This window comes from Triturus cristatus, chromosome 7 (assembly GCF_964204655.1).
Source record: "Triturus cristatus chromosome 7, aTriCri1.1, whole genome shotgun sequence".
Taxonomy (NCBI): domain Eukaryota; kingdom Metazoa; phylum Chordata; class Amphibia; order Caudata; family Salamandridae; genus Triturus; species Triturus cristatus.
Genome location: NC_140590.1, coordinates 1,642,187,581 through 1,642,215,087, shown reverse-complemented (window position 1 = coordinate 1,642,215,087; position 27,507 = coordinate 1,642,187,581). Strand labels below are relative to the sequence as shown.

Here is a 27,507-nt window from a genome sequence, read left to right as displayed (position 1 = left end):
GGACCTTTGTGAGATGAACAACTTGAAGTCAGATATTTCAACACTATCCTGAGCATCATCTAATTTTTCGTCAATTTATGACAGTGCCAAGTCGCCTTTATCTCTGGTCACCAGATTTAATACTAGAAATCAAGCTCTCATTCCACTTGTGTCACCTTACTGCAGCAGTACAAGGGAAAAAACAAGGGCTCATTGGCTTTCACCCACCTTTGAGGATTAACATGCAAAGGCAGCCTGGACTGCTTATTTATAAGACACACTGGATACTGACAAGACGAAAGAAAATGCTAAAAAGGAAAAAGCATTACAAATTGGTACTATGCAAACAGATTGTCAAATCAGTTTATTCGTTTTTGTGCTAGTACATTTCTGAGATTAGGACTGGCACAACTTGGCAGGGATAAACCATCTGCCTTCAGCAATCAGTAGTTACTAGGCTTCACGACTTGCCACTCAGCAATTCAAATGTGTATTATCCTGAAAACATCTATTAAATACAGGGAGAAAATGCAAATGTCTTTATTTAGAATTTTTTATAGCACAAACTCGAACCAAAGATATTGGAACGCTTTACAGGAGCGCCAGTTACATTACATAAGAACACAATATTTTTTTTGTAGGCTCAGGGAGATTAAGTGATTTGCCCAGAATCACAGGATGTTGACCCTACGCCAGGACTCAAACCTGGTTCCCCAGCTCCAAAGTCGGCAGCTCTGGGCATTACGCCACATCCTTGTGGCGCTTTTTGTTTGTCTATACCAAAGTGCAGATGGGGAAATACATAGCACTATGCAGTCAGTTAGCAAGTAAGCGTTAAAGAGGTCATTACACGCGTTACCATGAGCTCACATCCAGGTGGTGGGCAGGACGCATGGGAATCTACAGCACTAAAAGCCGCAAACTGATTTCTACGTAAGTAACATTTCCCATTTGCAGTATGTGATGCTGTAGGTCACAAGCTGTGCACAGAGTGTAAAGAAGTCTGCACATCCCATACGTGGTGGCTTGTGTGCAAAATGGAGACAAGTGGAAGTGTTTTCAGTACAGTTTGGTAGACCTGTGGGTCGTCAGGCCTGAATTTCTGCACCGTAATTGAATGTGTGCATAGCTGAACAAGTAGCAGCTTTACGTATACCTGCTAGTGGGGGTTACCAAGGAAGGCCATTATGGCTTTTCCGCAAGTGGAATATGTTGCTATGTAGAGTGCGCAGCATGCGTTTGGCTTAGGCATTAAACATATGAATACATTTAACAATCTATCTAGCAAGCCCTGCCGTGAAATGGGGTTCACAAGGTGTGGCTGTGCAAACACAACAAACAATTGTATGGTTTTACTAATGGATTTGGTACAGCTAACATAATAGAAAACATAAAACTTTTTTTTACTTTATCTTTAATTTTATTTTAACAGGGTGCAATCACTCCGAAATCAAACAATGCAAGCAGCACAAACAGGCCTTCAGTTGTACACAATACAATCACATTTAAAGGCAACATTATTTTTTGATGGATGTCTCGATCACACCAACAGCATCATTACAACTTAATATATCTTTACTCTGGTCTTGTTATCAGAAGCAGTTCTTCACTGCTCCAGCCTCATCCTCCCAGAAAAACAGATGCGCTTTCAGTGGGCCACAAATATGTCCGGGTCTAGGCATGTGGGGAAGAAAGCAAGCATACAGCTCTGTTGGATTATTACACACAATGAGATCCTTAAAGCAATCAACTATTTTGTGACTAAGCCTTCTTCTACTTCTAAATACTACCCACTTGGCCAATAAGAATGCCAGCACTATATACTTCCTGAATAACTTAGGGACATCTTCTACACCCAACACTAACACAACTAGAGCGGTCTGTTCAAAGTCGGAGTTTATAATTTACAACACTTCATGTTCTATTTCAGACCAGTAGTCCTTGATGTTCTGGCAATGTAATGAGAAGTGAACAGAGTCTGTACCAGGATCTCTAGACCCCCTGAACTCAGCCTTTGCCTCAAGGTCAATGTTCATCAGATTCAGTAGGCTGCAGCAGCATCTATGTAAACATTGATAGTGCCGCAGTCTGTGCCCGACATTCAGGGACACTTTTAGTTTGGGTGTCTGTGATTTCAGTGTCCAGTTCTGCCTTCCATTTTGCTTGTAACTCTTACATTTTCCTTCAGTGTCAACCAACATGGTAAACATATTAGACACCAGTTTTCACAGTGTGGGTTTTAGATAGCATCAAGGATAACAGCAGCCATTACAGGGATTCTACCTGGATGTTGGATAGGATAGGATAATATTTGTAAAGCGCACTATACCCGAAAGCGTCAAGGTGGGTATGACTGTGACACAGTGTTTTCAGTATTTAGTAAAGAAAAATGTCTAATGGGGATTCAGTTTGTTACAGATTCAAAGCTTTGTAGAGTAATTAACTTTTATTTGCATGTAAGTCTCCTATCGTATACACTGTCCTGTTATGGAGTTAAGCTATAAATTTTGGCTTTGTAATAAGCACTAACACTGGGTCATTCTCCAGAGGGAGCAAAGGTGGATGTATTTGGTCTGCTACTCTAAATACAGCTAATCACTGCCAGGCCCAATTAGTGCAGGGCACAGTGTGTATCTCAGTTAGTGGTCTTCTCATGGGGATCTTGGGCGCTGTGTACAAGTGAAGAGGGCTAATTATATCACTTTTCATTACAAATATGGGATGAGTATTGTGTTGAACCAAAAGAATGCATGCTGCGCCATTAAGCCATACAGTTCAAAATTGGCATCTTTGACCGATAGCACCAGCGTTTGCCAGATAATTTCGGGCTTCTTTTCTGTCCAAGCCAATCTCGCCATGTGCGACCTTAAAACAAATGTGAGGCAGAGTTATTAGGATATTTTGAAATCTGTACCGTATATTAGTTTCAGTGGTACCACCATTTTCATAAGTGCGCCCAACCATTAAGAGTGGGAGTCTAAACCACCTGTCTACTTGCATCGGAATTTTGTTCAATGCCCCACTGTAGTTGTCCCTAATGACTTACCTCCCTCCTGATGGAATTGCATACCAAGGTATCTTACAAAGGTTTCTTGTCATTTTAAGGGGAGATCTCTCTCGGGTTGTTTCACAGATGGCATTAGTGGGGGCCGTGGGCTCTAAATTCAACTACGGGTTCTTAACAAACAACAAAATAGCATCAGACAAAGTGATAAGAATTTTGCATGTGCCAAAATGTATTTCTGTTAAGAATCCAATTCTCTAAGCAAGCTAACCATTGGTTCAGATGAGACTATGAAAAGCAATGGAGAGAGCGGCAAGTCCTGCCTTGTGCCCCTGGCTACTTGTATAGAGTTCGAGATTCTGCAATTACCTGTTGTCTTGGCCACATGGTTTGAGTCCTTCTAAAGAGGCCCTTGCCTATCCCCATTGTGTCCAACGTGGTAAAGAGGAAATTCTAGTCTATGGAGTCAAACACTTTAGCCACATCCAAAAAGACTGTTGCTGCATAAATCTCCAGTCACATTTGGTCTGGTATTGATTAGAATGTGCAGAGGTTGGGAGTTGTGGGTTTGTCTGGGATATGGCTGGCCGGACCAAACCTGACACAGAGTAGAAACCTGCTTACAATGATTTTGACTAATATTTTATTATCAGTGTTGAACTCTGGTGATCAAATAATTTAAGATTGGGACCTATAAAAATAATGTTGTCCAAGAAAAGTGGGCACATAAAAGAAAGTTAAACAGAACTTAGCCCTGATGTACTAAAAGTTGCATCTCAACCAAATTGCCATTTTTGCTTAGTGGCCCAGTGTTCCTTTGTACTATACTATACTAATCTGTGGCAGTGCAAAAAGTCATTAAATATACATTGCAAAAAAAGCAATCTCATGCATATTATTGAGGCCTTTGTAGATATAACTCAAGGACTGTCACTGCAATGAATTGGGTCTGCGATGGACGACAGACCTTGATCTCAGAGTTTGGATTTACAGAATGCCGGAGTGACAGCTCCAGGTCCCTCAAAAGAAAGGACTAGCAATGTAAACAAATAAAAATGCCATTACATGAATTACGTGAATTAACATTGAGGTGAATGGCATTCTGCAGTCTATTAAACCAACTGGATCACCTGGATATAGGCAAGTGAATTCTGAAAGTGGAAGCTGTCTGTTATGAACAGCTTCCACTTTATAAATGGATACCACCCAGTTGAAGGTGCTGGTATGCAATCAATGATTTGCAACCACAACTGTAGTCGCAAACGAGTGATAGATATCAATATGATTCACAATCACGGGGAACCTTCTCTCACACCCAGTCCTTTGCGAATTCTAAGGAATCACAATGTGTACAAATTGAGTCGCAAACACAGATGCAACTCTTAATGTACCTTTAGCACCCTGCATCTTTGGCAGTCGCACTCATGCAACTTTCAACAGCTTATGTTTTGTGGGGCAAAACATACAGGGACCTTACTCCAGTTATCTACAGCTCCAAATGGCCAGAACTTTTCTTTAGTACTTCTGGTTTAGAGGTACTTCGGCCTCAGGACACTGATAAGAAGACACGGAAAACAACAGGAAATGGTATGCTACAACCAATAGAAACGGAGGAAAAGTAAGTGGCAAGCACACAAACGAATGAAAAGGAAGGGCAGAATGTAAGCCCCTTTAAAGATTTATAGCAGGCGAAACCTAAAAAGTAGGAGATGTCACAGTTTGCTGCCTTTCAATAAGTAGGAGCAGAAGAGCTTTTTTAACAGTCAAGAAATCATAGTGGATGACTTACTGCAGTTTACTATCAAATCCAGACTCTGCATGAAGATTACAAAGTTATCCCAAAGTTGTTGCATTCCTTTACGGTTCGGGCCATTAAAACGGCATTGTATTCTTAGAGCAAAATTGGGAGAGGACAGGTTCTTACCTGTACATAAACACCCTGCTTTTCAATTAAGACATTTTCAGTATCGAATATATATAATAAAAATAAGAAGAGAGCCAACACACAGCCCAGCCTTACTCCTCGATGAATTCCAAACGCATCCGTACATTCCCCATCTTTACCATAGCAGACACTTTAAGCGTTCATATAAAGCTGCCTTAGAAAATAGATTAGGGCCTTCTTTCTCCCATATCTTTCATTATACCCCACAACTTGGCATGGTTTACGCTGTCAAATGCACAACTTAAGTCCATAAAAGCCAAATATACAGACTCCCTTTAGGGCTAACAAATTTCTATATTAATAGGGAAAGATTCAAACATAGTTCAACGGTGCCTATACCTTTTGGGAACCATGTGTGTGCTCCAGAGATAATCTGATACTCTTCTGTCCAGCCCTGACGACAGGAAAGAATACTTCTTCCAACTGCCTTTAGTGTGGAGTCTAGGAGTGAGATAGGAGGACAAAAACATGGCTCAGCCTGGTTAACTTTTTTAAATAAAGGCAAAATTAGAGATTGGCACCAGGAAAGCAGAGTGCCTATTGTGGTCACTGCATTAAAAACATTAGTTAACAGTAGGGCCCACGTCTATATTCATCAGGGATAAATCTAAAGAAGCCACATCTGGACTAGGGGCTTTTCCTTTCTTACTACCTTTAAGGGCATTACTCACTTACATAACAGAGAAAACATACCTCCACCGACTGGACCTATTTCAGACCTCGAGAATAAGCGCTCTGTTCTCGGACTCTATTGGAGGGGCGGAGTAAATAGAGGAAAATGATTCACTCAGGAGGAATAAGAGTTTTGATAATAGGGTTCACTCACTACTTAAAGAAGGAAGTGGTACTAGCCCTCCAAAAAGCAGCACTGTCCCTAATCTTATTCTACTGGGTCAGCGTGTCCCAGGCCTGATCTTTAATTATCTTTTTCCACCTGGCAATCGAGTGTCTGTATTGCTGACAGTTATTTTAACCCAAACAATGTCCCTCGGATGGCTATTGAGTGCTTTCTTGAGGGACGTATGTGCCTTAGTGCACACATCATCAAACCACCCCTTTGAACCCCTGGGGCGAGACTGTGAATTCTTAGTTAATGTTGTAGCTATTTTCTCAGTGAGGAGCCCGTAGGGATACAAAATTTTATCGGAACAAGCATCCTCATTTAGGCAGCAGTCTACTCCGCATCTATAGCCCTTGACTAAGGATCCCATAAATACATATTGGTCTACACGACTTCATTTAATGGAAAAGCAATTACACTTATTAATCTCTAAACCCAGAATGGGGTAGGCCACAAATTCAACCCAAGATAATCTGAGGTTGACTGAGAGGGTATTAGGTCACTCACACATATGACATGGGTCAAAGGTTCAGCTATTAATGACTAGCAATTGTGGGAAACCCAAAAAAAGTAAATGCTACTAGCATTGCCATTTCCAGTGATGGTAGGTGGCATAGGGAGCAGGGAATAAGTACATTGTCCACATGGTAACAATGATATTTAATCATAAAATTATTCAGTGCATTACCATATTCACTATGTGCAAAGTGAAACAGACCAATGTCCTTGTAGTCCACCAACCCAAACACCTCACTCGTTGGGTAATTGTGTTTGTGTGCATTAAAAACCTCTAACCAAGCAAAAATAGGTTCCCTCCCATCCTAATTCGCTAATCACCTTGGACTTGGATTGAAACAGAAGGTTATAAAAATTTACCAAAACAAATTTTTGCACACCTCTGTATGCTGAAAGCAAAAACTGATAGAAACAAGCTTAAAAATACTTTCTCCACTGACCCAGGAATCACAGTTGACATCGGAATGGCTTGAATCCTCTCCGCCCAGGGTGGCACTCAAGCAATTTGATGAATATAATGAACACCTATCAATAAAAAAGGGAGCGGTGGCGCATGTTCGCAGTAAGATGATAAATCGCATAATTAGCAATAAAACTCCTCCAATCAGGATTATCTAACTTTGACATGATGCCCGCATTATTCCAAAATAAAATACCCACTATAACTAACTTCCCCTCTTGGTATTGGTATCCAGTAGCCTGTGATCGTATTAACATCCTCAAAGGAAATATCAGCCCCTACAGAAAACAAACAAACTGACCTTAGATGCTTTTGGGAATCCCTTAAATGATCTACAGAGCCACTAGAGTGTAAATGAGCATTTGAAGCATGGGAGGCCTGGTGGAACTTAGTTACACAGTGGTTCATATGACACTCACAAACTGGGAACAAGGCTTGCACAGTCACATTCCTGTCAGTCTTGGACATCCAGGAAACTTAGGGGAGAAAATGTATATGTTCTTTGGATATTAAACACCTAATTAGGGAAATTGGCATAGTAGTCAAGTGTTATTTACTGTACAGATGGTCCTACTGGTCTATAAAAACAGCCTAATGGCACCACAGAAATATTTTGACACATAATATTGACTGGATCCACTTCGGACACAAGGGGGAGTTAAAATGTACTAACACACAGTCATCGGTCAAAGTCTTTGGTCTAGGACCAATCCAGGATACTCTTACCACTGTAATCTCATTTATAGTAATTCAGAAAGGCTGCGTTCAGCCGGTTATCCATTTTAAATTGCTTTCTTTTTGATTGTCTGTCAATTGAGGGAAATTGTGGGGGGGCTGAATTTTATTGTGTGAATTTTCGAAACGAGCCTCATATATTGGGCTTCTGGTCTGGGAGACGCTTTGTAATTCTGCGGCCATCTTGAGCGCGACGCGCGTTTTTCGCGGTCAGCGCTCTAGATGTTGCACGCTGAACCCCGGGCCCAGCCACGCCCTTTAAGTAGGATCCCTGACAGGAAGCGCAGCGGGCGCGCCGCCAGCGCCGAAGGCGTGCCGCCAGCGCCGAAGGCGCGCCTAAGGCAAGCCCGTCTGCGCCCGTCAGCGCACTGTCAGGGCACAGGGCATGTCATTCTGCCCATCCTACCTCTGAGTCCTTCGCCCCAATCATCCTGTCGGCTGAGCGGCTCAAATCTCTGCAACCTCCTCGGTGTCCAAATGATAAAGCCTGCCCCAACGTCCCCCCTTTTGACTTTGCTTGTGTTGACTGTGCGTTTCGCTTTTCGACGGAGCTTACACCAATTGGTTCAGCTGATGTCCCTTTAAGTTCTGTCACCATCAGCGCCTGCCTCATCAATGCGAGATCCGTGAAAAAGCACTGTGTGGATGTGTTTGATTTGGTCACAGATAATAAATTGGACATCTTGTTTGTGACCGAGACTTGGCTAGATGCCTCTTCCAATCCTTTAGTGACCATGGCCACACCCATGGGATTTAAAGTTCACCGGGTTGATCGCTGCTCTGGCAGAGGTGGTGGCCTGGCCATCTGGTACAGGGACAATTGGACCTTTCGGAGTGAAATTTCTACTCTCTGGGGCGACTGTGAAGCCTTGCATTTTAGTTTCCAACTGTCGGCCCAATTCACTCTTGGCGGCTCTCTGATTTATCGCCCCCCTGGTTCAGCTGTGAACTTTTTAGCCTCCTGTGGCGAGGCTTTAGCAGAGCGGGCTTTGAGGTTTTCGAAGTTTGTTCTCCTTGGGGATGTTAACATCCACCTGGATTGCAGTAAGGAGGCAGTTTCGGTTGCCTTTTTAGATTCCTTACATCTTGTAAATCTTTCCCAAATGGTCTTGTTTCCAACTCATAAGGGTGGTCATACTCTTGATATGATTTGTACTAATTTTCCCATTTCAGTCATGAAGCCGCGTCCAGTGACTTGGTCGGATCATTTTCCTATCTTTTTTTCTTGGGCTTTACAAAAACCTTGGAGACCGTCCAACTGTAAATGCCCGCCCCTCTCCAGGAAGGTGGTCCCCTCTCAGCTCAGCATCGCGCTTGATGTCGCTCGGCCCACCTTTGGCATAGACCTGGAGGTTAATATCACCCAATTCGCTGAATGGATCACTGGTTCAGTGGTTGCGGTGTCTGCTTCAGGGCTGCCCAGGCTGAGAAGAGACGCCCCTTCTAAGCCATGGTTTGCTCCCACGCTGAGGAGTCTTAAGCATATCTGCAAAGTTGCAGAGAGGACCTGGCGATCCGGTGGATACCAGCACCATGACAAAGTGATTCTTAGATCTAAACAAAAACTCTACTATAGAGCGATTGGGGAGGCCAAGGGCCTGTACTATGCAGCCCGTATTGAACGTGCTAATAACAACGCCAAAGAGATCTTCGCCATAGTGCAGAGTTTCCTTGCACCTAGTGCTCAGGTGGCAATTGCCTCTGTCTCGGACACCTGGTGTAACACTTTGGCATCTTTCTTTATGGATAAAATTATTAGCATCCAGGAGACATTTCGGCCTTCGACTAAGTCAGGCAGTCCTGAGCAGGTTCCCTCCCTACCTAGGGTTCTACCCATCTCCAGCTTCCCAGAGTTTTGTCCGATCGACTTGTCTGGTTCCCTGAGAATTCTTAAAGCCCTCAAGTCTGGCTCGCCGATCGATCCGTGCGCTGCTAGATTACTTGCGGATGTGGCAGATACCATCAATGTTGAGGTTAATCACTTGGTTAATCAATCACTAAGGGAAGCGCATGTGCCCATGGCATGGAAACATGCCTTAATTCTGCCACTCCTCAAAAAGCCATCCCTTGATCCTTTGCTCCCAGAAAACTATCGACCCATCTCACTTTTGCCTAGCCTGGCCAAAGTTTGCGAGAAGGCGGTCACGTTCCAACTGACTAATTTTGTCGAGGGAGCGGGCGTGCTCCATCCGGCGCAATCTGGTTTCCGTGCCTCCCACAGTACCGAATCCGCTCTGTTGGAGGTTTCGGAGTCGATTCGGGAGTGTTTGGATGCCGGCGGGAGAGTGGCATTGATTATGCTTGATCTCTCGGCGGCATTCGACACGGTGCCTCACGCCATGCTCCTTGACCGCCTCTCGGATATTGGAGTATCTGGGAAAGCTCTGCTTTGGATCAGCTCCTTTCTGGAGGGAAGGATGCAGCAGGTTTGGCTCCCTCCTTGTGCCTCGGTCCCCTTGAGGGTTACTACGGGTGTCCCACAAGGGTCGTCACTTAGCCCTCTGCTTTTTAACATCTATGTGACTCCGCTGATTTTTTTGGCGGAGTCTCTGGGGGCTAAAGTGATGGCTTACGCGGATGACACCCAACTGCTGTTCACTTGGAACAAAGAAGATGACTCGGTGTTCAGACCACATCAGTGCTTGTCCTCTGTCTTTCAGTGGCTGGCCAATGCACAGCTGAAATGCAATGAGGCAAAGTCGGAAGTCCTGTTGTTCGGCTCTTTTTCCTCTGAGTTCAGAGCAAGACTTTGGCCCTCGGGCTTTCCATGTCCCCCAGCGATCAATGGGGCTGTTCAAAATCTCGGTGTTTGGTTCGATGAAAACCTGGACTTTGCTTCGCATGTAAAAAAACTTGCCGGCACATGCTTTGGGCTACTGAGGAGTCTGAAGAAGTTTCTTCCTCTGCTGCCAGACAGGGACAGAGAGACGGTGGTGAGAGCTCTGCTTCTCTCTCGCCTAGATTACGCTAATGCCCTCCTGGTGGGATGCCCGGGCTACCTTGTAAAGAAACTGCAGGTGGTCCAAAATTCAGCAGCCAGACTTCTAGGCGGCCTGTCCCCTTGGCACAGTGCTCGGGCTCAACTTCGGTCACTTCACTGGCTTCCCGTGGAATCACGCCTTAAATTCAAAATGTTGTCTATCGTACATCAGGCCCTGTATGGTCGCGGCCCCAAGTATTTGCAGGATAGATTCTCCTTTTATATCCCTAGGAGACAGCTGAGGTCATCCTCTCTGCTGCTTATGCAGACCCCCAAATTCAAGCGTCAACGGTTGGGGGACAACTCGTTTGCCCGCAGAGCCTGCCTTGCCTGGAACTCTCTTCCCTTGACTCTGAGGGCTATCTGTGATCCGCGCCTGTTTAGAAAGTCCTTGAAGACATTGCTGTTTTGATGGACCTCCGAGGTTCGGCCGCCTTTCTGATGCTAGCGCCGGGACACTTCCGAGTAACTGCGCGCTGAATAAATTAAAATAATATAACATAACATAACATAAGGCACATCCTGTGCCCTGGTCTGGCCCCCAACCAATGACGCATTTTGTTCCATAGCTCGCTCCAGCTCTTGGTGCAATCTTTACAGAGGCGTGAACATCCTTCAGAATTATAATGTGAGGGGTCACTTCAGGAGGAAGTTGGAGACACATAGGAGCCTCAGACCAAGGGGGTGGCACAGCCCAGCCTCTGTCAGGCCCTGATGGGCGCGGTCTTTGCCAAGGCAGCGGGAATGCTTCCCTTCTTAAGAGGAGCCTCCTGGCACCTCTTCCTGCTCAGGGACCTCTGGATGATGTAGTCCCATGGGGTGGAATACCAGGTAGCATAGTCACTGAAAGCGCATCCCAAGCAGCGGGAATGCTTCCCTCCTTAAGAGGAGTCCCCATGCAATTTCTCTTGCTCAGGGACATCTGGATGACGCAGACCCATTGGGTAGTGTCTCATGCAACCAAGTCATTGAACGCACGTCCCCGGCAGCGGAAGTGTGTTCTTCCTCAAGAGAAGCCTCCTGGCCTCTCTTCCCACTCAGGGACTTCTGAACAATGTAGTGCCATTGGGTAGCGTCCTGGGTAGCAAAGTCACTGAAAGCCAGTTTCCTTGGGGTACTCAATAGGGAAGTCCACTCTCTTCTTCCTGTCCACTTTATTTCTGAATCTGCACGCCATCCAGATGAAGGAAAATTATACTTACTCAATATGCATATGTTCTTGGCATGTAGAGCTGTAGACTCACATGCTTTGCATGCGTCTGCCATCTAGTGTGGGGCCTGGATGTTTGCACTTTGTTTTTCATCGAAGAAGTCTTGTCCAGTCACGAGGTAGGAGACTACTCGTTTCGGTGATAGTGGGCATGGGCATCTACTCCATTGTTAGATTGTTTTCCCGCAGAGGGTGAGAATGGAGTTAGTGAGAGTAGAATAGAGCTGTCCATGTGTATGTAACTAAGTAATATATTACTTCAACAGGTATAGGTACCCGGGGAGGCGGGTGGGCGCATGTGAATCTACAGCTCTACATGCCAAGAACAGATGCATACTGAGTAATTAGCATTTTCCGTTCGAGGCATGTGAGCTGTAGATCACATGCTTTGCATAGACTATACAGCAGTAATCTCTGAAAGCGGTGGCTAACCTGTAGCAGTTGCAGTGGTTTTAAAGAGTGTACAAAGAACTGCCTGACCTACATTAACTTGTTGTCTTGCTAACACATCTACACAATAGTGTTTTGTGAATGTGTGAGGTGTAGACCATGTTGCAGGTCTGTATATGTCAGCTATGGAAATGTTAACTATCTAACTTTTCTATAATTTCTGAGGAAACTGCATTGGAAGAACTTAAGAAATGCAAATCAGGATCAGCAGTGGACCCATGTCCACCGAGAATTCTAAAGCTGACTGCCCCCATTATTAATCTATTATTTACTAGAATTTTGAATCAATCTCTAGAAGCAGGTCTTTTTCCCGCAGAATGTAAGGAATATGCTACTTACCAGTATGCATCTGTTCTTGGCATGTAGAGCTGCAGAGTCACACACTGAGGATAAGATCGCCATCTGGTGTTGGGCTCGGATGATTGCAGGTTGTTGTTGTCTTCGGAAGAAGCCTTTGGTCACGAGATTGGTGACTCCTCCCCTGGACAACAGTGCGCATGGGCATCCACTCCATCGTCAGATTGTTTTTTCGCCATGATGGGAAAAGATGGAGTGTATAGGAATGAAAAGAAAGGATGGCCATTTGCAATGTCTAAGTAAGACAGATGCTGGAACAGATACAGGTCCCGGGGAGGCGGGTGGGCGTGTGTGACTCTGCAGCTCTACATGCCAAGAACAGATGCATACTGGTAAGTAGCATATTCCGTTCGAGGCATATGAGCTGCAGATCACACACTGAGGATAGATTATATAGCAGTGCTTCCCCTTAGCGGTGGTCGCCTGTATCCGTTGCAGCAGTTTGAAATAAAGTTTTTAGGACAGCCTGGCCCACTGAGGCCTGTTGTTTGGCTTGCACATCAACACAGTAGTGTTTAGTGAAGGTATGCGGGGTAGACCACGTGGCTGCCTTGCAAATGTCTTCTAAGGGAATGTTACCTAAGAAGGCCATAGAAGCCCCTATTTTACGCGTGGAGTGCGCCCTAGGGGGAACTGTAAGTGTACGTTTAGCCTTTTGGTAGCATATTTGGATGCACTTAACTATCCACCGGGCTATACCGGATTTGGAGATGGGATTGCCTTTATGTGGTGGTGCGAAAGCAACAAAGAGTTGTTTTGTCTTTCGAAAAGGTTTTGTCCTGTCGATGTAATAAAGCAAGGCTCTTTTGACATCTAAGGTATGTAGGGCCCTTTCAGCTACGGAGTCTGGGTTAGGGAAAAAGACTGGTAGCTCTACTGATTGGTTAAGGTGGAAAGGGGAAATCACTTTTGGAAGAAATTTAGGGTTTGTCCTAAGAACCACTTTGTTACGGTGTAGTTGTAAGAAAGGTTCCTCTAGCGTAAGGGCTTGTATTTCACTTACTCTTCGAAGGGAAGTGATTGCGATAAGGAAAGCTACCTTCCATGTCAGGAATTGTAATTCACATTTGTGCATAGGTTCAAATGGGGGACCCATAAGTCTTGTTAGAACCACATTGAGATTCCACACTGGGGAAGGTGGTAATCTTGGGGGAAGAATTCTTTTGAGACCTTCCAGAAACGCTTTGATGGCTGGTACCTTAAAAAGGGACAGGTGTTGCCTATTTTGCAAGTAGGCTGCCAAGGCTGCTAGGTGTAAACGTATAGAGGAATACGCTAGATTGCATCTTTGTAAGTGTAGTAGATAGCAAATGATGTTTTGGATGGAAGCATCCAATGGATGTATGTCATTATTAGCGCAGTAGATGGCAAATCGTTTCCATTTTGCGGCATAACATGCTCTAGTAGTAGGTCGTCTGGCTTCCTTTATGATATTCATACAGTCTGGAGGGAGATTGAGGTACCCGAACTCTAAGACCTCAGGAGCCAGATCGCTAGGTTCAGTGTTTGAGGATCTGGGTGTCTGATTTCTCCATGGTTCTGGGTTAATAGATCCGGGGAGAGGCGTAGCCTTTGATGTGGAACTAAAGATAGTTCCAGAAGTGTGGTGAACCACGGTTGACGTGCCCAAGTGGGAGCTACCAGTATTAGTGTTAGTGACTGTTGTTTCAGTTTGCGTACCACAAATGGAACGAGTGGGAGAGGCGGAAAAGCGTACGCAAATCTGCCTGACCAGTTCATCCATGGGGCATTGCCCTTCGACTGTGGGTGTGGAAACCTGGCGGCGAAGGTTGGGCATTTTGTGTTTTCGGGAGTGGCGAACAGGTCTATGTCTGGTTGTCCCCATTTTTGGAAGAAGGGGAGTAGAACCTTGGGGTGCAATTCCCATTCGTGGATCTGCTGTGTGTGGCGACTTAGGAGGTCGGCCACCTGATTGTGGATTCCTGGGAGATGTCCTGCTAACAGGTAGATGTTTTGGGGAATTGCCCATCTCCAGATTTGCTGTGCCAGTTGGGACAGTTGGAGAGAATGTGTCCCTCCTTGTTTCTGTATATAATACATTGTCGTCATGTTGTCTGTGCGTATGAGGACAGTTTTGTTCTTTAGGTGTACCTGAAAGGATTTTAGTGCCAGGAACACTGCTAAGAGTTCCAGGTGGTTGATGTGGAGCAGTTTCTGTTGACTGGTCCATCTGCCCTGAGTGGTATGGTGAAGGAGGTGGGCTCCCCACCCCGTGAGAGATGCGTCGGTAGTTAGCACAACTTGTGGAAGAGGCTCTAAGAACGGCCGCCCTTTGGACAGGTTGATGGTGTTCCACCATTTCAGTGAGCGAAGTGAGCGACTGTCCACCAACACCAGATCGGTAAGTTGTCCGTGAGCTTGGTTCCACTGTTGTGCTAGACATTCCTGTAAGGGACGCATTTGAAGTCGTGCGTGTGGGACTATGGAGATGCATGACGCCATCATGCCTAGGAGCTGCATGAACACTCTTGCTGGAAGAGATGGATGAGTTTGAAATTGAGAGATGAGATTTTGTATACTGGCTATCCTGGCAGTGCTGGGATAAGCTATGGCTTTGGATGTATCTATGGTTGCTCCTAGATACTGATGTAAGTGGGAAGGCTGTAGATGGGATTTGGGGTAGTTGATAGTGAATCCCAAATTGTGGAGGGTTTGAATAGTGCGATGAGTGTGGAGAACGCATTTTTGGTGAGTATTGGCTTTTATGAGCCAAACGTCCAGATAGGGGAAGACATGGATCTGTTGTCTTCTGAGGTGCGCTGCCACGACTGCTAAGCACTTGGTGAACACTCTGGGTGCTGTTGTTACTCCGAATGGGAGAACTGTAAATTGATAGTGTTGCCCATCTACCACAAATCGTAGATATTTTCTGTGAGCGGGAAGCATAGGGATGTGAAAGTACGCGTCCTTGAGGTCCAATGTGGCAAGGAAGTCTCCCTGTTGTAATAGTGGGAGGACTTGTTGGAGGGTGGTCATATGAAAATGATCTGAATTTATATACTGGTTTAGTAGTCTGAGATCCAGTATGGGTCTTAATGTTTTGTCCTTTTTGGGAATGAGGAAGTATAGGGAGTATACCCCTGTTCCCTGATGTTGAAGAGGGACTGGTTCTATCGCATGTTTTTGTAACAGGGATTGAACTTCTTGTTTGAGGAGAGAGAGATGATGTGAGGACATTGGACGTTGTTTGGGTGGTATGTTTGGGGGGGATTGAAGTAGTTTGAGGCAGTAGCCAGACTGGATAATTTGTCTTACCCACCTGTCTGTGGTGATGGAAGTAGGAATTGTTGGAGTCGCCCCCCGACCGGGGTGGAATGGTCTGGGGGGAGTGGTGGCAAGTCACTGTTTGGTGGCTGGGGAGGTGCGGGTGTTGTTTTTGTTGCCCCGCCCTCGACCTTTGTTATTGTTTCCCCTATAACCTCCTCGAAAATATCCTCTGTTAGGGGATGTTTGTCCAGAATTTTTAAAGGTGGACGTGGTCTCAGTACCCGTATTTTTGGAGCCTCCTCTATAAAAGGAGCGACGAAAGGAACCCCGGGTTTGAGGAGACTGCAGTGCTCCCATAGATTTGGCAGTCTCATTATCTTTCTTCATTTTATCTAATGTAGTGTCCACTGCAGGGCCAAATAGCTGCTCTTGGTTGAAAGGTTGAGCTAGAATTGCGGTTTGAACCTCCGGTTTAAAACCCGAAATACGGAGCCAGGCATGTCGTCTGAGTAAGACGCTAGTATTGACCGCCCTAGAAGCAGTGTCTGCAGCATCTAAGGCGCATTTAATGGAGGCATTAGATATTAATTTGCCTTCTTGAATGAGGTCAGTGGCCTGGGATTTAAAAGGCTCAGGCAGATGTTGCATAAGGTCCTCAAGTTGGTCATAATGCGCCCTATCATACCGGGCTAACAGGGCCTGGGTATTGGCAATACGCCAGTGGTTCGCCGCCTGTGCGGCGACTCGTTTGCCTGAGGCCTCTAAAAGCTTAGACTCCTTGTCCGGGGGAGGCGTTTCTCCAGTTGTCTGTGAGTTAACACGCTTCCTTGCATGTGATACGACCAAGGAGTCTAAAGGGAGCTGGGCTTTAATGTATGCAGGGTCCTGCGGTGCTGGTTGGTACTTTTTTTTGATGCGTGGGTTGAGAACCCTAGCTCTAACAGGGTCTTTAAAGACTTCAGTGGCATGCTTTATAACCCCTTTAATCATGGGCAGTATGTGAACAGTTTTTTGTGACTGCTCAAAAGTATCGAGGAGAAAGTCCTCTTCAAGGGCGTCCGTGTGCATTGTGACGCCATGGAATGTTGCTGCCCTATTTATTAGTTGGCCAAATCCCAAATGGTCATCAGGAGGGGAGGGCTTGGAGGGGTAAGTAGTAGGGTCAGGCATGTCAGGCATTGGATAAGACCAGTCGTCTACTGGTGCTGTGTCTGGGAACGTAAAAGGGTCGTTTGGATCAGGAGGATCATTAAATAAATCAGGGTCCGCCCCTCCCCCTAAGTCATCATTATCATCCTGTGGAGGAGGTGAATGATAGGGAGATGGTAAAGGTAAAGGAGAAGGAGGAGGAGGAGGGGGGGACGGGTTAGGAGGTAACACAGGAGAGGAAGGACGAAGTGGCGAAGTAGCACAGTCCTTCTTCCGTATGGGAGCTGGTGTGATGTCCAACTTCCGTTTTTTGTATGGGACGGCAGTCACATGTCCGGTTTTGGGATTGATGTAGATCCGCTTTTGAGTAGGATCTGGGCGAAAAAGTTCATCCGGCTCCGAAAGTGGTGGTGGCGATGGCCGTTTCGGGTCTTTATGAACTTTTTTCGGTGTGGACGTAATCTTCGGTGCCGATGAAGTTTTCGGCGGCGATGGAATTTTCGGTGCCGATGGAGTTTTCGGTGCCGATCGAATCTTCGGTGCCGAGGGACTTTTAGGCATCGATGTTGAAGAACGTTTCGGCGCCGGTGGAGACTTCGGTGCCGAGGAACGTTTTGGTGCCGAAGGAGATTTCGGTCGTGAAGCCTGTTTCGGTGCCGACAGTGGAGTTTTCGGTGCCGAAGGTGTTATAGGTACACTAACATGAGGTTTGCTCAAGCCCGAGCCACCTACAGGCTTAGATGTCTTCGGAGCCGGGCCCGAGGGCGGGGCTTCTGAAGAGGATTTTCGGTTGCGACTGGGCCCAGCTGGCGGAGTCTTGACCAATGTCTTTTTGGATGGGGTAGGGGCAGGGGGGGGGTGGTACTCACACGCTGCCCTGGAGTGATGAGGTCATCGGAATCGTCGGCCTCGGACACGATCTCGAGATCTTCGGTGTCATCTTCAGGAACATCCTGAGCAAAGATGTCCTCCGGTTCTGGGGCTGGTTTAGCCATAATATGGCGTCGAGCTCTTCGGTCCCGGAGGGTCTTCTTCGAACGGAAAGCGGCACAAGCTGGACAGTTCGATTCGTTGTGTTCCGGCGACAGGCAGAGGTTACAAACCTCGTGGTGATCACTGTGGGGGATCTTCGCTCCACACTGGGGGCATTTTTTAAAGGGTGTCCTGTCCATCAGCCGCTTCCGGAACCGGTCCGAGTTGATTTCGATGTCGATGGAATGAAGATTGAAGATTGAATTCGATTGCGTGAAGTTTTCTGCTGGAGCGGAAAAAGTTCATCCGAACCCAATGGCGGAAAAAAACAATCTGACGATGGAGTGGATGCCCATGCGCACTGTTGTCCAGGGGAGGAGTCACCAATCTCGTGACCAAAGGCTTCTTCCGAAGACAACAACAACCTGCAATCATCCGAGCCCAACACCAGATGGCGATCTTATCCTCAGTGTGTGATCTGCAGCTCATATGCCTCGAACACAAGCTTTTCTTCGACCATTGCTGACAAAATCCACTACTGATCCAGCCATACTGATTAATTTCAGACCTATTTCCCTTTTGTCGGCAGCAGCTAAAATTACAGAAATATTGATTAACAGACAGCTTTCTACCTACTTGGAAGATAATGGGTTGCTACATGATAAGAAATCTGGTTTCAGACAAGGGATAAGCATCTAGACTGCTTTACTGAAAGTCACGGAATTCCTTAACGATAATCTTGATGTCGAACGTGCATCGATGGTGGTCATTTTAGACCGATCGGCAGCGTTCGACAGAGTTTCTCATGTTACCCACTTAGAGAGATTCAAAATGGCAGGTATTCAAGGGAAAGCTCTCTCGTGGTTGAGGTCCTTTTTACAGGAGAGATCTCAGAGAGTCTATTTCCAGCTGTGTTCTTCCACCCAAGGGCCCCACTATGTGGTGTTCCACAGGGCTCTGCATTGAGACCTACATTCTTCAATCTTTACTTAGCCTCCTTGGATCAACTGATTGAAGCTCAGGGTGCACAAGTTGTGTCCTATGCAGAGGATACACTGCTCCTGTTATCTTTTCAGGAAAACTCAGTTTCAGTCTTGCTCACGTTTAAAGTAAGCCTCAAGGGAGTTGCAGGATGGATGAATGATAATTCTCTAAAGCTGAACTCTGATAAAACTGAGGTTCTTTTCTTTGGCACATGCTCTCTTTCTAATGTATGGTGGCCAGAGGAACTTGGATCTCAGCCGGTACCTGCGGAGCATGCAAGAAATTGGAAGTCATGTTTAACTCGGTGATCTCCTTCTCCACACAAATCGAGCAGGTGTCATTTGTCTGTTTTGCCAGATTGGAATCTCCAAGGAAGAGGTTGCATTTGATCCCAGATAAAGTGTGCAAAACAGCAGTTCACACTTTGATCACCTCCCGGTTGGATAACGAAATAGTCTATATCTGGAACTTCCTGCTTTTCTAATACACAGACAGCAGATAGTGCAGAACGCAGTAGTAAGGTTGATCCGAAGAGTCCCGTACAGACAGGCTATTTTCCCTCATCTGAAGCAACTTCACCGACTTCCAATGATAAATCGAATCAAGTTCAAAGCTCTAACAATAGCTTTAAGAGCTTTCTCTGGACATGGCCCGGTTTATCTGCAAAAAAGATTGTGCCCAAACCAACAATGCAAAGCGCTTAGACCAAACCGTTTGCTTCTGCTCCATGTCCCACAATTCGTGAGGACAAGGCAGGGAGGAAGATCTTTCACTTTTAACAGGTAAGCTGTGGAATACTTTCCCTAAAAAGCTGCGGAAAGACACATCCATCTCAACTTTTAAGAAAGAATAGAAAACTTTTCTCTTTGACAAATGCTAAACTCCCTTCTTCTTACTGACATTGGATATACTGCTGTTAAACTGTCCGCTTGAGCGCTTGGACGCTTCTCTGGAGGCAGCTGTGCGCTATACAAATGCATAACTAAATTGAATTGGAATAAGCTTGGGCCCGAAGCAACTCAATGAAAAGAGCTGCTGTGTTGCTTTGTAACGAGAAGACTGCTGCTTGTGGAAGAAAGACAATGGTGTGCACTTTATCAGTAGGAGTGATTGCCTGGCAACATATTTTGATCATTACATAGGGTTTTGTGTTTAATTACTATGCCACTACTCCAAATACAACGGGCATCCTCGAATAGAAAGATATGTGGCATCCTCCAATAGAGAGAGATACGTGGCTCAGGTCAATCAAGACAAACTGGACTCAAGTTGTGACAATAAAATATTTAGAATTGGTGTCTTTAACTGTACTGGACTAAAAGCTAAGCAACAAGCACTAAACAGTCGGATCAGTTAAGTCAATCAGTCCAAGGTTTACTCAGGGAGGTGGTGTGTCGCTGAAACCTGGGACTCAATAAGACATCTGATACTCAATAAACCATTATTCAACCAGTACTTTTAATTAACAAAAAAGTACTTTATTCCGGTGCATAACTTACAGCTACACAAAATATGGAGGCCAAAAAGAAATGAACGTATTGAACACTGCACAATTAATTCTGCAATGGGGTTACTCCCACACCCTCTATATGTAGGGGGGGCAGAAAATCAGTTCTAAATAGAGTGAGGCTGCCCAAAGGCTGAAGGACAAAGCCCCCCCCCCGTCTCCCATGGCTGCATTTGTGTTACTGTTAAAATGGGGGAGGTGTGGTCACTGCCATGCCCCCACCTCCTCTTTATCTGTCTCTGTATTAGTCAGAGGTATTGTGCCCTCTATCACGTCCCCAAGCAACCTTGGTTGTGCCAGTACCTTGAGTATGTGGAGCTTTGCCATCCCTCTGCAAACGGTCAGCTAAGGAGAAGAACAACTCTCCTTGCGTGTGCACTCACACAACGAATCAATGAAAAAGCCACTGTGGCTTCGTCAAAGGTCTGCAGGCTCTAGCAATGGTCTTTGAGGATCAGGTTAGAGCGCGTCTATGCAGCTTTGGTTCTGAGAGCCCACCCAGGGTTACAGCAGTGATTCTGGTGATGGGTCTGCGATGGCCAACACCTGACTGCAGTTGGAAGCTTATTTTAGCGCCAAGCAGTCACAGATGTTTCTTTGAATGAAACTGCTGGATGCATTTGTGCATTTTCTTAGTGCCAAGCCATTACCGGAGGACCAGGATAAAAGGCCTCAGCACACTACCGGGTGGACCAGATTCTTACTCGGCTGCAGTGGGCCAACGTTCTGCTCATTTCATCTAGCTCCTCAAATTCTTCCACTGCTAGGTAGCTTTCCTCTTCTGCTCAAATACCCCAAGTCGCCATCTATAACAGGCAGTGGGCCACTTTACTTCAAGCTGATTACAAAGCAGCTCTTACTGGCACGATGGAGAACATTTCATAGGTTACTGCTCACATAACTGGCAAAGGGAGTAGGCATCAACGACCCCAACTGTGTAGCGTAGAGATCTTTCTAAGTCTCCACTGGTGTGGGAGATTTTGTACAAGTTGAGAAATCCTTACAGAAAGCCTTGTGATTTCTGCCCCAAAATTATAATACATTTACAGACATAGTTTGTGTATTCCACAGGTCTGGCATTGGGACCAATTTCAGGTAGTTTTTAACTTTTGCAGATTCCTCCTAGACTGTTCAAGTCAAGGTCTTTGTCCTCTAGTGTCGGAAGGAAAGTGTGGTAGGGACAGAACCTCCCTATTAGGATAGATCAACAACAAAGGCCTACAAGGGGGAAAAGGCTTCCTAATGTAACTAACTCTTAGCAAGTTGGGAGTGGGGTAACATCTCTGTGGAAAAAATGGTTCAGGAAGGGGGCAAAGGCTGTCTTTACACTACAATGGGGTCGTATGTCTCTTATCCTCCACAACTAAAAATCTGACCCACTACATAGACCTGCAGGTTGCTCTGGAACACCCTTGCAATTCAGACTGCTGTTTGACAGGCTCTCTCCACCTGCATCTCAGCTACTAATGTACAGTAAATCAAAATTAATTCCTGAGCAGCCACAGTCATGAACCACACATATGGTCCACACACACCCCTTATTGCACAGAAGATGATAATGCTAGCTGCATCATCTATATCCCACATGGATGCTTAAAAGAACCTGGTTGCGAGGGGACGGACAGATTAATTTAAAAAAGGAAAGGCCAGTAGGTAACTCTCCTTGGTAGATGACAGGTAAAAATTCTGGGCTTGCATCTATAATCTGTTGCTGCCACCATTGTCAATCCTCAACAGTTGGTGGGGTGATGATGGTAGCCACGATCAGTAAAGGAGGGTCCACAAGGTGCGTCTTTGCCGATTATCGAGCTCAGCTCTTGTTTGCATGCTTCATCACTATGGGCCCTTAACACGCTTGGATAACTGGTGTGTGCAACATGGCCCTAAGAAAATCATAACTACAGTAAACCTCATCAACGGAAACAAATGGCAGGGATGCATGCTTTTCTGAGCCATGTGACAGTCCTTTTCCATTCAAGTTGATGGGGATAATTGATTCTGGTACAATCAACTCATTGCCATTAGCAGATCAACTAAAACGGGATATCAGCAAAACAAATAATTGTAAGTTTAATTGATGATTTAGCATTCAATAGAAGTCCCAAGATAACTCTTCCTCACACCACAAGTGTCAGAAATGGGGAGGATATGTGGCCCAATGGTCAGAGCTGCAGACTTTAGATCAGGGGAACCAGGTTCAAGTCCTGGTGTTAGCTCAACACGCTGTCATTCTGGGCAAATCACTTAATCTCCCCAATGCTAAAAAACATGAATCTGACCTTGTGTAATATAATTTAGCTGAGTTCACACCATCATTTAAAATTATATAAATAAATTAAAAACTACGAATGTAATTGCCATTTCATTTGTTCATAAAATGGGGAGGTAGAAAACATTCACTTACCTAGGTAATTAAACAAAAATTATTCATTCAATGGAAAAGTAGTACGACTCCAACTGTTTCTAATGATATATAAGGCTAGCAGAGCTCACCAAAGCCATTGATCGACCACTGCATACCCTGCTTACTTAATTGCCAACTGATATGCCAGTCATGAAACAATTTCCTAACGGCTAGAGAGGTCGAACTCGAATCTGGGGATCTAGTTTAGAGTCTCGGCAATGACGCTGAACATCCTGTGATTCTGGGCAAATCACTTAATCGCCCCGTGCCTAACAAAAAATGAATGTGTCTCATGTAATGCAACTGGTGCTATGTAAAGCGTTCTGATACCCAATTCGGGTCAAGTTCACGCTACATAAAACTCCGTAAAATAAAAAAAATGTAAAACTGCATGGTTGAATGTCACTAAAAACACTTATATTATAGGGTTTTCAAGTACAGTTGTCCTAGATCTCTCCTTTAGCTCTTATCTCATTGGGGACACCACTATTCAATACACAGACCTGTGAGGAGTTAAACCTACAAATAACACCAGTCATCAGGTACCAGGCAAATGATGTTGTGTGAAATAAGTGTGGTAATTATATTAATTATGATTATGGCCCATCATAATCCAAGGCAAAGGAATAAGAGACCATGCCCATGCTCATGGTATAAGAATATCTGGTGTAGTAATGACAGATCATTCATCTTTAAAGTGACAAACAAATGAACAGATGACACAAGATTGAACAACCAAAAGTTCTACCTTTAATTAATATAATGTAATGTAATTTTACATATTGTTTTTGGCAAAGATGGCAAGACTGTAAGGAGAGGACTCGCCAGGAAGCCGCTACCGCCGCCACTGTTTACCCTCTGCATTAAACTGTTAACTTCCTGGATGTGTATAAGGTGGGACATAGTAGGCTTCCCAGAAGTGGCGGGTGAGCCAGAGAAAGTGTCACTGTGCGCTGATGACATACTGCTGCATCTGTCCGACCCCACGATGTTACTGCAAGGGTTTTGTTCTTTTTTGCTAATTTCAAACGTTATGCAGGTTACAAAATCAACTGGGCCAAATCGACCCTGAACTGCATGGGAGATTGGAACAAACCTATCCCACAGAACACAACAGTCACGCCAATGGGGTTCTGGTACATAGGGATTAAGGTTATGTGCAACTGTCCCCAGTTTCTGCAGCAAAACCTTGATGGTGGTCTTCTTTGAGTTTCGGGCATAGACAGATGGCAAAACTTGCCCCTCTCACTCATGGGCAGGGCTTTCCTATTTAAGATGATCACCCTGCCAAAATTCAAGTACGTTCATCAAAGCATTCCCTGGCGCATCCCTACAAAGTGGATGGTACACTACACACGCTGCTTGCCCGGAGTGTGCTTCAGATCAACGTATATAATGGTGGAATATTGTTCCCCAACCTCAGAGCATACTAAAAGCATCCCAGCTCCACCCCAAATTAATGAGTGGTGCTTCACCTCCAGAGATGACCTGGCGACAAGACTAGAAAGGGCCTTGATGGAGACCTGCACCCACTTGCACTACAGATATGGCAAAGTAGACAGACATGCGCTCCTGCAACCGAGCAGGGCCTCCTTGATTGCATCGGACAAGGCAACAAATTACCCCTCTGGTCAGATGACCGACTACAGTAAATGAGGAACATAACTGTCTACATTAAGTAGGATCTTGCTGGTATCCCCACACTGGAGGATGTGGCGGGCTACGACCTTTGGTGAACTGTATGCAGAATATGAGCTCGACCCATTGCAAGAATACCGTTAGCTCCAAATAAGACACACTCTACAAGCGGAATCCATAGACTAGGCGTCCCTGAAGGATAGTGGTCAATTAGAGTAGAATACTTGGGGAAGAAATTGCAGAAAAAGTAATTTTCGCACACATACCACACATTCAAAGAATGGGCCGGACAAATTACATGTTGGGAACCGGACGTAAGCGGTATCGAAAATAGAGATTGGGAGGCTGCATTGATCCAACCATGTGAAGTAGCAATTAAAATAAGCATTTGGCTTATCCAACCGAAGATACTACACAAGGTATATAATGATCGATGTAGATTGTTCAAAATAGGGAGAGCTCCTTCTCCCAATTGGCTGAGGTGTGAACTGTGAGAGAACCTTCTTTCTCATGGTGTGGGCATGCCCCCTTATTGAATCTTACTGACGAGGGATTACCGCCGAACTAACAGAGATCCTAAAAGTACCCATCCGAGCGACACCACAAGTTGTATGACTGGGAATCCCCGGCAACGTAGACATGCGAGGACGCATTTACTTTTCTGTATCATGGGGCTTGTTCGGGCGAAAAGGGATATAGCTAAATGTTGGAGTCAGGCTGTGGCCTCCACTAAGAAAATGTGGATAACGGGCATGACTCACTGTATGGAAGCTGAAAAGCTTGTATACAATGCGAGGGGATGCAAAAAACAATTTGAGAAAATATGGGGAAGCTGGAAGGAAGACTATGGCCTGGTGTGGGTGACTAGTGTGTCCCTGAGACTTTCCCCAGCGAGTGCGGTTGGCTAAACCACCGAAGCCCTACCACACATATGGCCGCAGCCACCGTCTTGCCGGTCATATCTCCATATAATATTAACTTTTAATGAAGGTCTCACGAAGCAGATTTTGCCCCGCAAGAACATTTTCACTTTTAATAAAGAAGCAGAAGAAAACATAGACAAAACCCACTATTTGAAATATCTCGATAGGTGTCGATCATCAAATGGGTAAAGCTCTCTTCACATAGATCTTTATTGTGTACAAAATGATAGGAGTATTTTTCAGAAGAGCTGAGTCACATTTAATTTAGTCGCACACACATTGCTCAATATACAGTGACAGGCTAGTATAAGCAGATTTCTTCATTTGGAGGCCTATACCAAGATCACTTAGAGCTGTCCCTAGAGAGCAATCAACCTGCCAAATTTGTACTAAAGATTCCTTTGACATGGATATGATGATCCAACTTGTCCTGCAATTTAAATGTAATGGAAGGGTTGAACACAAAATACGACCGCTGCAAAATGGACATTTGGTAATCGGACAAAAGGTAATCCCTTTCAAACGAGTGTCACCAAAGAACTGGAGAAAGGGGGAGAAATGTTACCTGCACCACCGGGACTCCACTATCGTAAGTAAAGAAATGAATGAAAGAGAATGTGCAGCTCTGCAATCTTGAATTGCGGTGTCACAAAGCAATTGCAGGGAATTGACAGTCTTGGCACAGCGAGACAGCAGTAGTTAATGTTGGAGTTCCTGAGTATTAGATGTCTGAAGATCATAAAGGTGTAAACTCCACAGTCCTACTGGTGTTTCCGAAGAGAATATTTAGTTGAACTACAAGAAAGGAAGGATGGAAATCTGCGGATGGAAGTAGGCCATACTGGTCTGTACTAGAGCTTCCTACGACAGCCGCGATGGTTGCAAGCCTGAAATGAATACCATAGATAAGCAAAGAACAACTTGTATTGCAACTACTTGTACACGTTTACAAAGAGTACGTTTTGTTGTAACATGCCTCATGTGGGTAAGAGTTAAAGTCTGTTCAGCCTGAACTACAAGGAATAACCATGACAGTCCCAAAAATAACTCTTGCAGCTACTTGAATATTAATAAGCTTAGAATTCTTTTTTTGTAACTGCATAATGCTCACAATTTCTCTTTGGGCAAATGTAATCAGAACCATTATGACAAAGCCTGTACACCTGCAATCTTCCACTGGAGATGTGTAGTTGTGTTCTTAGGAAGCACCAAAAAGCCTGAGCAACAAGTTAACTGATGATGGTACAAGAGATCTCACCTGGGCACAAGCTGGCTTACCTTGGGTTCACCAACACTCAGATGAACATGGCGAACTTCATCAAATTTCCGAAACAAACAGAAGTGTGCTCGTGTTCTTAGGAGCGCATCGAAGGAATGTTAGAAGTGCTGGACCCAGAACAGGTACAAAGTGGGTGCAAAGAGCAAACACGTGCCCGGGTGGAGGTGTTGCACAACGCCTTTGGTGGTCTGTCTCCTACGCACAACAAAACAGATATAAAATTCTATTGAAAGACATTATCCCTCTTAATCTGATGGATCCCCATTTTTGCATTGCTTTTGAAGCCGAACAACATTTGGAGGTTAAAAACACATACTGAAGCAGTCATGTTTTTGACTTAAGTCATTATAAGAACATGGCCCTCTCCCCAGCCTTTTACAGTTATTTAAGAGTAACATGCTGGGCCAGGCGGACTTCCTGTTTGTTAAACATTTTGATAAAACATGCACTTTGAACGCAGAGCAGCAGATATCAGCCACAAGGCAGCCGGTTCATTTGTAAATACTGCAGAAGGGATCCTTTTCTTACTAAAGTCTCTAAGGGGGTTACAGTGGGTGTGAAAGTATGCTGGCTAACTTCATCCTTTTAGAAGACACAGTTTTTTTTCCGTAAATAAACAAAAAGCCCACAAATGGGGTTAAAGTGTTTCCTTTTTTAGAACGTGCTGTCGGAGGTAAAGCAGAAGCCACTTGTGCAATATTTCTATGCACAGCAATTACTTTACAAATACATCCACCACTCACATTTCAACAGTGCAATGTTTGAGTTTTTACTTGAATTGATATTGCAAGATCGTGCAGATTACCAAACAAGTCGCATGTTTGTGTTCTGTTTTTCCACACCGATACTATAACATTACAAAATGGCCACCTCAATTACATTCTGTTAACAGTGTGTTTACCAAGTTGTTGCTACATCCATCTTTATGGGTTGGAATGCCAGAGGG

The 27,507-nt window shown here is 45.0% G+C and overlaps 1 protein-coding gene across 3 annotated transcripts in view; it reads right to left on the bottom strand.

The window, feature by feature from the left end:
* PCMTD2 (protein-L-isoaspartate (D-aspartate) O-methyltransferase domain containing 2) overlaps nucleotides 1-27,507 on the bottom strand; it is a 167,461-nt gene that overhangs the window by 58,145 nt on the left and 81,809 nt on the right. For 2 of the 3 annotated variants that reach the window (XM_085619676.1, XM_085619675.1), the window contains exon 2: nucleotides 26,561-26,756. The gene's annotated coding sequence lies outside the window, so the exon portion shown is untranslated. Of the gene's footprint in view, nucleotides 1-26,540; nucleotides 26,757-27,507 lie in introns of all 3 variants that reach the window. The other variant, XM_085619677.1, reaches the window with a different exon arrangement.